This window comes from Somniosus microcephalus, chromosome 1 (assembly GCF_052327205.1).
Source record: "Somniosus microcephalus isolate GS21.2 chromosome 1, FLI_Smic_1.0, whole genome shotgun sequence".
In the NCBI taxonomy this organism is placed as follows: Eukaryota; Metazoa; Chordata; class Chondrichthyes; order Squaliformes; family Somniosidae; genus Somniosus; species Somniosus microcephalus.
The window spans coordinates 417,597,657-417,609,150 of record NC_140987.1 but is presented as its reverse complement, the minus strand read 5'-3'; the positions used below and the strand labels follow the sequence as shown (position 1 = coordinate 417,609,150).

The 11,494-nt window shown below is 41.1% G+C and overlaps 1 protein-coding gene across 3 annotated transcripts in view; it reads right to left on the bottom strand.

The window, feature by feature from the left end:
* Positions 1 to 2,166: 2,166 nt before the first annotated feature.
* The window catches only part of thoc2 (THO complex 2), a 156,111-nt gene continuing 146,783 nt past the window's right edge, over positions 2,167 to 11,494 (bottom strand). For 2 of the 3 annotated variants that reach the window (XM_085999429.1, XM_085999447.1), the window contains one exon: positions 2,167 to 2,866. The gene's annotated coding sequence lies outside the window, so the exon portion shown is untranslated. The remainder of the gene's footprint in view (positions 2,867 to 11,494) is intronic. The other variant, XM_085999438.1, reaches the window with a different exon arrangement.

Sequence of the window (11,494 nt, the reverse complement as noted above, 5' to 3'; positions counted from 1 at the left end):
AAGGTGGCGGGACAAGTTGAGAAGCACGTTGAAAAAAAATATGGGATGTTTGGCTTTATAGATGCACAGAGTACAAAAGCAAGCAAGTTATGCTAAACCTTTATGAAACACTAGTTAAGCCCCAGTTGGAGTATTGTGGCCAATTCTGGGCATTACATTTGAGGAAGGATGTCAAGGCCTTAGAGAGGGTGCAGAGTAGATTTGCTAGAATGGTACCAGGAATGAAAGACTTAAATTACACGGAGAAATGAGATAAACTGGGGTTGTTCGCCTTAGAGCAGAGAAGGTTAAGTGAAGATTTGATAGAGGTGCTCAAAATCTTGGAAGAGTTTTGAAAGTGTAGATAAGGAGAAACTGTTTGCAGTGGCCGATGGTTTGGTAACCAGAGGACAGAGATTTAAGCTGATTGGCAAAAGAACCAGAGGCAACATGAGGAAATAAAATTTTACGTGAAGTTGCTATACTTACCTCCGATATGAACTAAACTCGTCAGAAAAAGTTAGGGCATGTCCAGTGTAAGTACCCTTTTAACAGTGTGAGAAGTCTTAATTATTGCCGAACAACACCTCTGCATTAAATTTACAAGTGTGGAGTCTCATTCCTTCAGCTTTTAATTATTGTTGGAGTTTTTTTTTTTTTAATTAACTTTTTGTTTGTCTCTTATCTCTTTCCCTTATCAAAATCTTTCTTCCCCTCTCATGTTTTTTTGTACCGGATTGGACATTGAATTCAATATTCTAACTTACACTCCCTGGTTTGGACTCTGCGCTGCTCATTAACAATTCTTCAATTTGATTGGTTAAGGATACACAGTTGCTTGCCCTGATCACAGATGCTCTGTAGACCACTTTTTGGATGGTCGGCCGATTTGAACTTCCAGTGCAAAAGCGCACAGAAAGTCTACGGACAAGTCCTTCTCCTTCTGAGGCAGTCCCTCAGAACCGAGGATGACTTGCTTCCACACTAAAAATGAGTTCTCAGATGACTGATCAGTCCAATGCAGGACCGACAGTCTCTGTCACAGGTGGGGCAGACGGTGGTTGAAGGGGCGGGTGGGTGGGGTGCTTGGGTTGACGTGCGCTCCTTCCGCTGTGCAAGTGTAACAAATGGCTGGTGCCATTCGTTTGCTGCTGACCATAAAATCCGAACCAATATTTTTAAGTGGGCATGGTAGCTTAGTGGTTATGGTATTCGATGAACAACAAGAAGGTCGTGAGTTCAAATCTCAACATGGTAAATTGTAATAGCTAGTGATCTTTGGGCTAGCACCAGATGATCATCACAGAAGTTGCCAGGTCATAAAACCCAACTGGTTCACTGATGTCCTACAGGGAAGAGAACGTGACACCTAAAACTCTTGAACATCCAATATAGCAGATTATTTCAAAGCTTACTGTTACATTCAATCCTATGGCTCAACATAAACATGCTGAGAAAGCAGAAAGCTGACCCAGAAGTGACGGGCCTACACTAAAAAGCACTGGTAGCTAACTGGAATTGAGCCCAAGGTAACACGTTTGTTGAACATGTTAAAACATGGTTTTATATTACAGAAGCAGTCAATGGGAGCTGCACAAGTCTCTCTTTAACTATCATCTAAGAGTATAAATACCCATACACTCAGGGTACAGATGGCATCGTAAACTCATGAAACTGGGTCTTCAAATGTACTGTTGAATTGTACAAGCCAGTTTCAGTGAATTGAACAACAGAATCCAGTCCCTTACATTTCCACTAAAACAGTCTCCACATCACACAATGGAACTCTGTGCAACCAGCACCCGGCCAAGCAAAATGTGGAGAACTATGCATGGAAGTTGTTCTCCCTAGATTGGAAAGAAACAATTAGGTAATATAAAAAGTGCCTGAAGGCTATTTTTATACTGACAGATTCTTATTGGCATACAAGAGCCTTCCAAAAACAAAAATGCACGGTTCTTTCAGGTCTATAAATAAAGCGGACATTCCATTTATTACAACTATTTTGACAGTATGCCTAAACTTATATTTTTTTTTTTTTTTTTTTTTAAAAAGTGAAACTTTGAAGCAGTCTGGGCAGTTTGCATTTTATGTCCATCTTCTCTGAAGGTGCCAATAGTAAAAGTAGTAACTTTAAATTCATAAACACAATACCCAAAGAATGAGCAAAACCCTCACTACAACATATGACCGACTGAGAAAACTATCCATTTATTTAGAAAAAGATTACACTGGTAGAATACAGCAGATAAAAAATTCAAATGCAATTTCGAAAATTTATGACCAAACATAGGTATTCATGGAAATAGAAATCTCCTGTAGTTGTACAATTTAAACCTAATTTCATCTTTTGAGGACAATTCTTGCAATTTGTTTTAAAATCATCATGAAATAAACACAAGATGCTGCACGGGATAGTTTTAATCAGTAAACTAAACAACGGCTGATTTTAATTACACACAATCACTATACTAGTGTATACATAATATACAAATATCTTCGTTGCCATAAAGGTGAAGACAGAAGGTTGTAGGCAGTCTGCAGCAGACTCGAGTCTGTTCTCAAAGTGACTACAAAATGTACTCTGTGGTTTTGCAGTGTACAGCACATTGTGCTTATATTTAAGAGCAAACCACTTGCTAGTATTATACTGAAAATGACATGCATACAGACAAAACATCAAGTTAAAAGACAACACAACTCAACTTTTAAACGATGGCCAACAGAAATGGAGTGAAAGGAATTCAACAAAATGTTTTAATAGGCTTCGGTTAGGTCCTCTCTCTTGATTTGCCATCCTTACAAATGAAGTCCATGTATTCTAAATTCAGTAGCACAAATAAATCCATGGCAGCAGCTTGTCGTTCAATGGGGGGAAAAAAAAAACCTGTAAATGTTCAAGAAAAAGTAAATGATATTTCAGAAAATTAAAAGACACCACAAATGTGGGTTTCTGCACAATTAGAATTTTGTGAATCAGTTCTTTTAATGGGTTGGGATTCAAATGAATGCCAGTATGTCAACACTGCAAACTATGGGTTCACACTCAATTCGCTACACTGCGAGAAGCCAACCTCAGCTGAGCCCATAAAGAAAGGCCTAGGCAGAGGCAAAATGCCTCCTCACAGGATCAAAGGGAAAATTGGAGAGGCAGTCAACTCATGATGCTCTTGCTCACATCTTCGCAGACTGGCAGCTGCCTATCTGTTCTCTCTGGAAATGGTGCAAGCCATCCCTGATCTGCAATTATCGATGTGGCCACAACAATATGAGATAAGCTTTTAAATTGTAATAAACTTCATGCATCTTAATTACTTTCAGCATACAATGAAATCTCATTATTGCAAGGCCTTAAAAAGAAAAAGGCTACCTATTTCTATCTCCGAAATACCAAATTCAGCCCACACTTACCTCCAATACATGCAAACCACCTTACATAAAAGTCCCACTCACCTATCACTTGCCTTGACCAGCTCCATTGGCTCTTTGTACCCCAGCCCCCAGTACATAGCATTTCAAAACCCCCTTGTCTCATCTACAATAGCCTTGTTCTACACCACTTCTGCAACATCTTCCAGTCTTGCATTCCCACTGACAGCTTGCTTCCCTTCTTCCAACTCTGGTCTACTGGCAGGGCCTTCAAGCATCTTGCCCTCACATTCTTTCCCTAAATCCATCCACTTTGCTGTACGTCCTACCACCTTCAAAAGTCTGATTTAAAACTACCTCCATCACTACCACTGCCTCGTTTATTCTTGCTTGACTTGACCATTACCTGTGAAACACCGTGGGATGTTATGCAATGTTAAATTCATGAATTAAATGCAAGTTGTTGGTCCCCAAAATTCTTGAGGGGCCCACTCTGCCGGCACCAGTGCAGCAGAGTGCAACCCTGTTCACCTTAGCACTAAGCAGGAGACCCAACCCAAGGACCTCATCACTTGATTGGCTGGTGTTGGCGCATCAGCGGCACCCACCCAACTGCCAGTGTGAAGATTACAGTAGCGCCATGCTGCTCCAATGGGGGAAGGGGAGGCCCTAAAGACTCCTATCCAGATCTTCTGCTTCCAATGGAAAAAACATGCCTCTTTGGGAATATAATAAATCCCTTCCAGGATCAATTACTTTTCCCAAGTAAAGCTTTGGGGACTTTTTACAGGTCTCAATGAGCTGACCTGAAGTCTGCTTGGGTCCAAGGAGGGTGCAAAGGACAACATTTCCTGGAGTAGCCTGCGACTACCCGAGACATGCCCCTTGGTGCAGAAACTGATGCTGAAGATCCATCCATAGCTCCATCATCAGAATTTAACGGGCAGTTTAAATAGGTCACAATCACGGCATGATTCTGCCTGAAATTCCTGCACGCCCCCCACCATGGGGAAAAATATTCATGCTTCCTTGTAAACTCTCTTATAAAAGGAATGACTGAGGCTTGAAAGTTATCATGGGCTGTAATTCTTCCCTACAAGCCAAAATTAAGATTCAAGATATTTTATTTGCCATATGTAACTAGTACAATGGAATGCTTACTCCCCAATCACTCCCACAATAAAGTTCTGGGAGCTCACAGAGACACGGCAGCTATTCTCCAGCACCGTGTTCTGAAAAAGTCAATTGAATGGCATCTAATGGCAGCGGGAACACAATGTCCTTCAGCCGCTCCGCCCACCCCGTCACCGCGGCCTCCTCCTATATCAAAAACTGTGATCTATTCATGATCTTTTCCTGTGGCAATTCTATATAATTATCTGTTTACAAAAGGTAATTAGGCTACTCGGGAGTTTCACCAAGTTTAATTGTGAACATTTACATGGCTGTACAGTCACGACTAAATTATAAGAGTATGCCACGTATCTATTCTATGCAAAACTGCTCATCGGTATTTGACAGCATTTTGGAAAATAATAAATCAACAATTGTCATTTGTAATTGCATCAGTGTCAATTTACCACTGGTGAAACGTTGACAGACACAATAATGTCGAATTTAGCTGGTGCTGCGCAAATGTGATGGACTCGATGACCGAGTAACCCTTTTGTACTAGCCATCAGTGTCATTATAGACATCACAAGGTTGTTTTTCAGCTAAATTTAAATCAAGCAATCTATTAAATTTCTACATTTTTGGAAAGATACAAAAATGCTACTTTAACATTAACAAAATTAGTTTCTTTAAACATGAAAATTGCTGTACTCACATTAAAACAAAAATCTGGGCCATGAAATTTTGCTGTTACGCTTAAAGTATTAGCAATGAATTCCTAAGTATTAACTTATTTAAAAATAAGCACAAGTTATTTCACCAAAGTCTTAGTACATGGGTCTGTTTAGAGTTCAGAACCTGAATTATAGAAACAAAATTCAATAAATATTGAAGAAAATAGTTTTAAGAAGCTACAGAAGTATGAGATTTATACAGACCTATACTAATAAAAATTTAAAGCAATTAAAATAGCAAAATTCCTTTGTTCCTTGCTTTTTTAAGCAGAACATGAACAATTCTCGACATTTTCTAAAGTGCCACTTGGGTACACAATGTAGAAAGCACAATGTAACTGGCTCTAAAAAAAAGACTGCAGAAAGCATTTTAAAAGATGTCTAGCCGCATTGGAGGAAGTTTGATGGATGCTTTCAGCTGTTTTCAGTGAGAAAGAATCTATTCTTAGAAGTGAGATGCACATGTAGGGATTTAGTACAAAGACATGGAAGTCAGCCATGTAAACACCAGAATCAAATTTTTTGAAGCATTCAAGTCCACAGCATTCCATATATTAATTTTTTATTCTTTACAGTAAATAACCACGTGTCTCTGCATTGGTATTCACACACACACCCCTTTATAGGATTATCTTTACATCATGCCAGTCAGATACAAGTCTCGGCCAAACAAAAGTTCTACAATACTGCAGAACAGCAGTCCAAAAAGTGACCAAATCTTGCTGTTCATAGAATCAGAGAATGATACAGCACAGAAGGAGGTTGTTAAGCCCATCTTTGAAAGCCATCCAATTAGTCCCACTTCCCTGCTCTTTCCCAATAGTCTGGCAAATTTTTCCCTTTCAAGTACTTAGCAATTCCCTTTTGAAAGTTATTGTTGAATCTGCTTCCATTACCCTTTCAGGCGCTGCATTTCAGATCACAACAACTTTCTACGTAAAATTTTATTTCCTCATGTCGCCTCTGGTTCTTTTGCCAATCAGCTTAAATCTCTGTCCTCTGGTTACCAAACCATCTGCCACTGCAAACAGTTTCTCCTTATCTACTCTTTCAAAACTCTTCCAAGACTTTGAGCACCTCTATCAAATCTCCCCTTAACCTTCTCTGCTCTAAGGCGAACAACCCCAGTTTGTCTCGTTTCCCCGTGTAATTTAAGTCTTTCATCCCTGGTACCATTCTAGTAAATCTACTCTGCACCCTCTAAGGCCTTGACATCCTTCCTCAAGAGTGGTGCCCAGAACTGGCTACAATACTCCAGCTGGGGCCTAACTAGTGTTTCATAAAGGTTTAGCATAACTTGCTTGCTTTTGTACTCTGTGCATCTATTTATAAAGCCAAGCATCCCATATTTTTTTTTTTTTTTTTTTTTTTTTTTTAAAAACATGCTTCTCAACTTGTCCCGCCACCTTCAAAGATTTGTACACGTGCACCCTCGGGTCTCTCTGTTCCTGCACCCCTTTAAGATGGTACCATTTATAGTTTATATTGACTCTTCTCATTCTTCCTAGCAAAATGAATCACTTCACACTTCTCTGCATTAAATTTCATCTGCCACGTGACTGCCCATTTCACCAGTCTATGTTTTCCTGAAGTCAGTTACTATCCTCCTCACTGTTTACTATCTTTCCGAGTTTCATGTCGTCTGCAAACTTTAAAATTATATCTTGTTGACCCAAGTTCACGTCATTAATATGTATCAAAAAGAGCAGTGCTCCGAACACCAACTCCTGGGGGACACCATTGCACACTTCTCTCCAGTCTAAAAAAACAACCGTTCACCGCTACTCTCTGCTTTCTGTTTCTTAATATCCACTTTAATCCAATGGGCTTCAATTTTGCGAACAAGTCTATTATGTGATACTTTACCAAACTCTTTTTTAAAGTCCATACACCGCATTACCCTCATCCACCCTATCCGTTACTTCATCAAATTTAATCAAACATGGTTTGCCTTTAAAAAAAATGTGCTGGTTTTCATTTATTAACCCATATTTTTCCAAGTGCTAATTAATTTTGTCCCGGATTAATGTCTCAAAGTTCCCCACCACCGACATTAGGTTGATTGGCCTATAATTGCCGGGTTTATTCCTCTCCCCTTTTTTGAACAGAGGTGTAACATATGCAATCATCCAGCCCTCTCTCGCCACTCCCATGTCTAAGGAAGATTGAAAGATTCTGGCCAGGGCCTCCGCAATTTCCACCCTTACTTCCCTCAGCAACCTAGGATTGATCTCATCCGGACCAGGTGACTTTTCCACTTTGAAGACTGCCAACATTGTATCTATTTTTAGTTTATCCAATTTCTCTACCACTTCCTCCTTTACTGCGACATCGGTAGCATCCTCTTTCGTGAAGAAAGATGCAAAGTAATCATTTAGTACTTCAGCCATGTCGTTAGCCTCCATAATTTCTTTTTGCTCCCTAATCAGCCTCATCCTTCCTTTGTCTACCCTTTTACTATTTAGGTTTAAAAACGACCTTTGGGTTCCATTTTATATTACCTGCTAAGCTATTCTCATTTGCTGCCTTTGCCCCTCTTATTGCATTTTCAGTTCTCCCCTGTACTTCTGTATTCAGCTTGGTTCTCTACAGAATTATTAAACCAAAATTTATCATATGCCTCCTTTTTCTGTTTCATTTTAGTCATCCAGGGACCTCTTGCTTTGGATGTCCTTCCTTTTCCCCTCATGGGAATGATCGAGTCTGTACCCAAACTATCTCCTCTTTGAAGGTCTCCCATGGAAAACAGTGACAGGATCGGACAAAGTCAACATGGATTTACAAAGGGTAAATCATGCTTGACTAATCTACTGGAAGTCTTTGAGGATGTAACTGGTAGAATAGATAAGGGAGAACCAGTGGATGTGGTGTATTTGGACTTTCAGAAGGCTTTCAATAAAGTCCCACATAAGAGACTAGCGTGCAAAGTTAAAGCACATGGGATTGGGGGTAAGTTACTGACTTGGATAGAAAACTGGTTGGCAGACAGGAAGCAAAGAGTTGGAATAAATGGGTCTTTTTCCCCCCCCCCCCAGAGTGGAAGGCAGTGACTGGTGGGGTACCGCAGGGATCGGTGCTAGGACCCGTTATTCACAATATATATTAATGATCTGGACGAGGGAACTAGATGTAATATCTGCAAGTTTGCAGATGACACAAAGCTGGGTGGGCATGTGTGCTGTGAGGAGGATGCCGAGAAACTCCAGTACAATTTGGACAGGTTGGGCGATTGGGCAGATGCATGGCAGTTGCAGTATAATATGGATAAATGCGAGGTTATCCACTTTGGTGGCAAAAACAGGAAGGTAGATTATCTGAACGGCAATAGATTGGGAAATGGGGAAGTGCAACGAGACCTGGGTGTCCTTGTGCACCAGTCGCTGAAGGTAAGCATGCAGTGCAGCAGGCGGTTAAGGAGGCAAATGGTATGCTGGCCTTCATAGCGAAAGGAGTCGAGTACAGGAGCAAGGATGTCTTGCTGCAGTTGTACAGGGCCTTGGTGAGATCACACATTGAGAATTGTGTGCAGTTTTGGTCGCCTTATCTGAGGAAGGATGTTCTTGCCATGAAGGGAGTGCAGCGAAGATTCACCAGACTGATACCTGGGATGGCAGGAATGACGTATGAAGAGAGATTGGGTCGATTAGGCTTATATTCGCTCGAGTTTAGAAGAATGAGAGGGGATCTCATTGAAACTTATAAAATTCTAACAGGACTAGACAGACTAGGTGCAGGAAGGCTGTTCCCGATGGCAGGGGAGTCCAGAACCAGGGATCACAGTCTAAGGATAAGAGGTAAGCCATTTAGGACCGAGATGAGGAGGAATTTCTTCACAGAGAGTGCCGAACCTGCGGAATTCTCTACCACAGATGGCAGTTGAGGCCAATTCATTAAATATATTCAAGGAGTTAAATATATTTCTTAAGGCTAAGGGGATCAAGGGATATGGGGAGAAAGCAGGGACTGGGTACTGAATTTGGATGATCAGCCATGATCGCACTGAATGGCGGAGAAGGCTCGAGGGGCTGAATGGCCTACTCCTGCTCCTATCTTCTATGTTTCTATTCAATGTTCCCTGTAAGCTGTGCTATGTTCTGCGCGGCCTGTTTCATTTAATGCGCAGTCCCTTTGACTTTCTGCACATGCATGGTATTTACAATGTAAAAGCTGGTGATCGGCCTGCGCGGGACCTTTCAAATTACGGTGCGGCTGCGCACGCCTTAGCAGGAACATTGCTCCCATTGCTCATTTACTGTTCTACCTGCCAATCTTTGACCCAATGACACTGGGTCAGATTCCTTTTCAACTCATTGAAATTAGCTCTCCTCCAGAGGAATATTTCACATTGATTTTTGCGTGTTCTTTTCCAAAACTATTCTAAACATGATATTTTGATCACTGTTTCCCAAATGCTCTCCCACTGAAACATGCGCTGGTTGCCCCACTTCCTTCCCCAGAACTAGATCCAGCACTGCTTCCTTACTTGTTGGGCTGGAAACATACTGATCAAGAAAGTTCTCTTGTATGCATTTCAGGAATTCCTCCTCCCTTTTACTGTTATTTTTCTAGTCTATATTAGGTTAATTGAAGTCCCCCCCATCATCACTAGTTCTTGGATCGTTCTGCAATTTGCCTACAAATTCGCTCCTCCCCACTATTTGGTGGCCTATCGTTTACATCCAACAGCGTAATAGCTCCTCTATTGTTCGTTAATTCTAGCCAAATAGATTCTCTCTGAACCCTCAAATACATCCTTCATTTCTCGTGCTGTATAGTGTCTTTGATCAATACTGCAGGCCCCACCCCCCTTATTTTATCCTTCCCTATCATAAGAACATAAGAAACAGGAGTAGGCCATTTGGCCCTTCGCGCCTGCTGCGCCATTCAATAAGATCATGGCTGATCTTCCACCTCATCTCCACTTTCCTGCACTATCCCCATATCCCTCGATTCCCTTAATATTCAAAAATCTATCCATCTCTGTTTTGAATATACTCAACGACTGAGCTGCCACAGCCCCCTGGGATAGAGAATTCCAAAGATTCACCACCCTCCGAGTGAAGAAATGTCTCCTTATTTCAGTCCTAAATGGCCGACCCCTTATTCCGAGACTGTGACCCCTGGTTCTAGACTCCCCAGCCAGGGGAAACATCCTCCCTGTATCTACCCTGTCAAGCCCTGTAAGAATTTTGTTTGTTTCAATGAGATCACCTCTCAATTCTTCTAAACTCTGAGTAGATTAGGCCTAATCTACTCAATCTGTCTTCATAGGACAATCCCTCCCATCCCAGGAACCAGTCTAGTGAACCTTCGTGACACTCCCTCTACGGCAAGTATATCCTGCCTTCGGTAAGGAGACCAAACTTGTACACAATACTCCAGGTGTGGTCTCACTAGGGCCCTATATAATTGCAGCAAGACATCTTTACTCTTATACTCAAATCCTCTTGTAATAAAAGGCCAACATACCATTTGCTTTCCTAATTGCTTGCTGTACCTGCATGTTAACTTTCAGTGATTGGTGTACAAGGACACCCAGGTCCCTCTGAACACCAACATTTCCCAATCTCTCACCATTTAAAAAATACTCTGCTTTTCTATTTTTCCTACCAAAGTGGATAACTTCACATTGTTCCACATTATATTCCATTTCCCATGTCTTGCCCATTCACTTAACCTGTCTATATCTCCTTGCATTCTCCTCACAACTGACATTCCCACCCAGCTTTGTGTCAGCAAACTTGGATATTATTACATTTGGTCCCCTCATTCAAATCATTGATGTAGATTATGAACAGCTGAGGCCCAAGCACTGATCCTTGCGGTACCCCACTACTTACAGCCTGCCAACCCAAAAGTTTATTCCTACTGTTTTCTGTCCATTCGCCAATCCTCAATCCATGCTAGTATATTACCCCCAATCCCATAAGCACTAATTTTGTTTAATAACCTCTTGTGTGGCATCTTATCCAATGCCTTCTGAAAATCCAAATACACATCCACTGGTTCCCCCTTATTTATTCTTCTAGTTACAACCTCAAAAAATTCTAACAGATTTGTCAAACACGATTTCCCTTCCATAAATCAGTGCTAACTCTGCCCATTCCTATTATTTTCTAAGTGCCCTGTTACCATGTCCTTAATAGATTCTAGCATTTTCCCTACTACTGATGTCAGGTTAATTGGTCTGTAGTTCCCCGTTTTCTCTCTCTCTCTCTCTCTCCTTTCTTAAATAGTGGTTACATTTACTACCTTCCAATGTGCAGGCACTGTTCTAGAATCTATGGAATTTGAGAAAA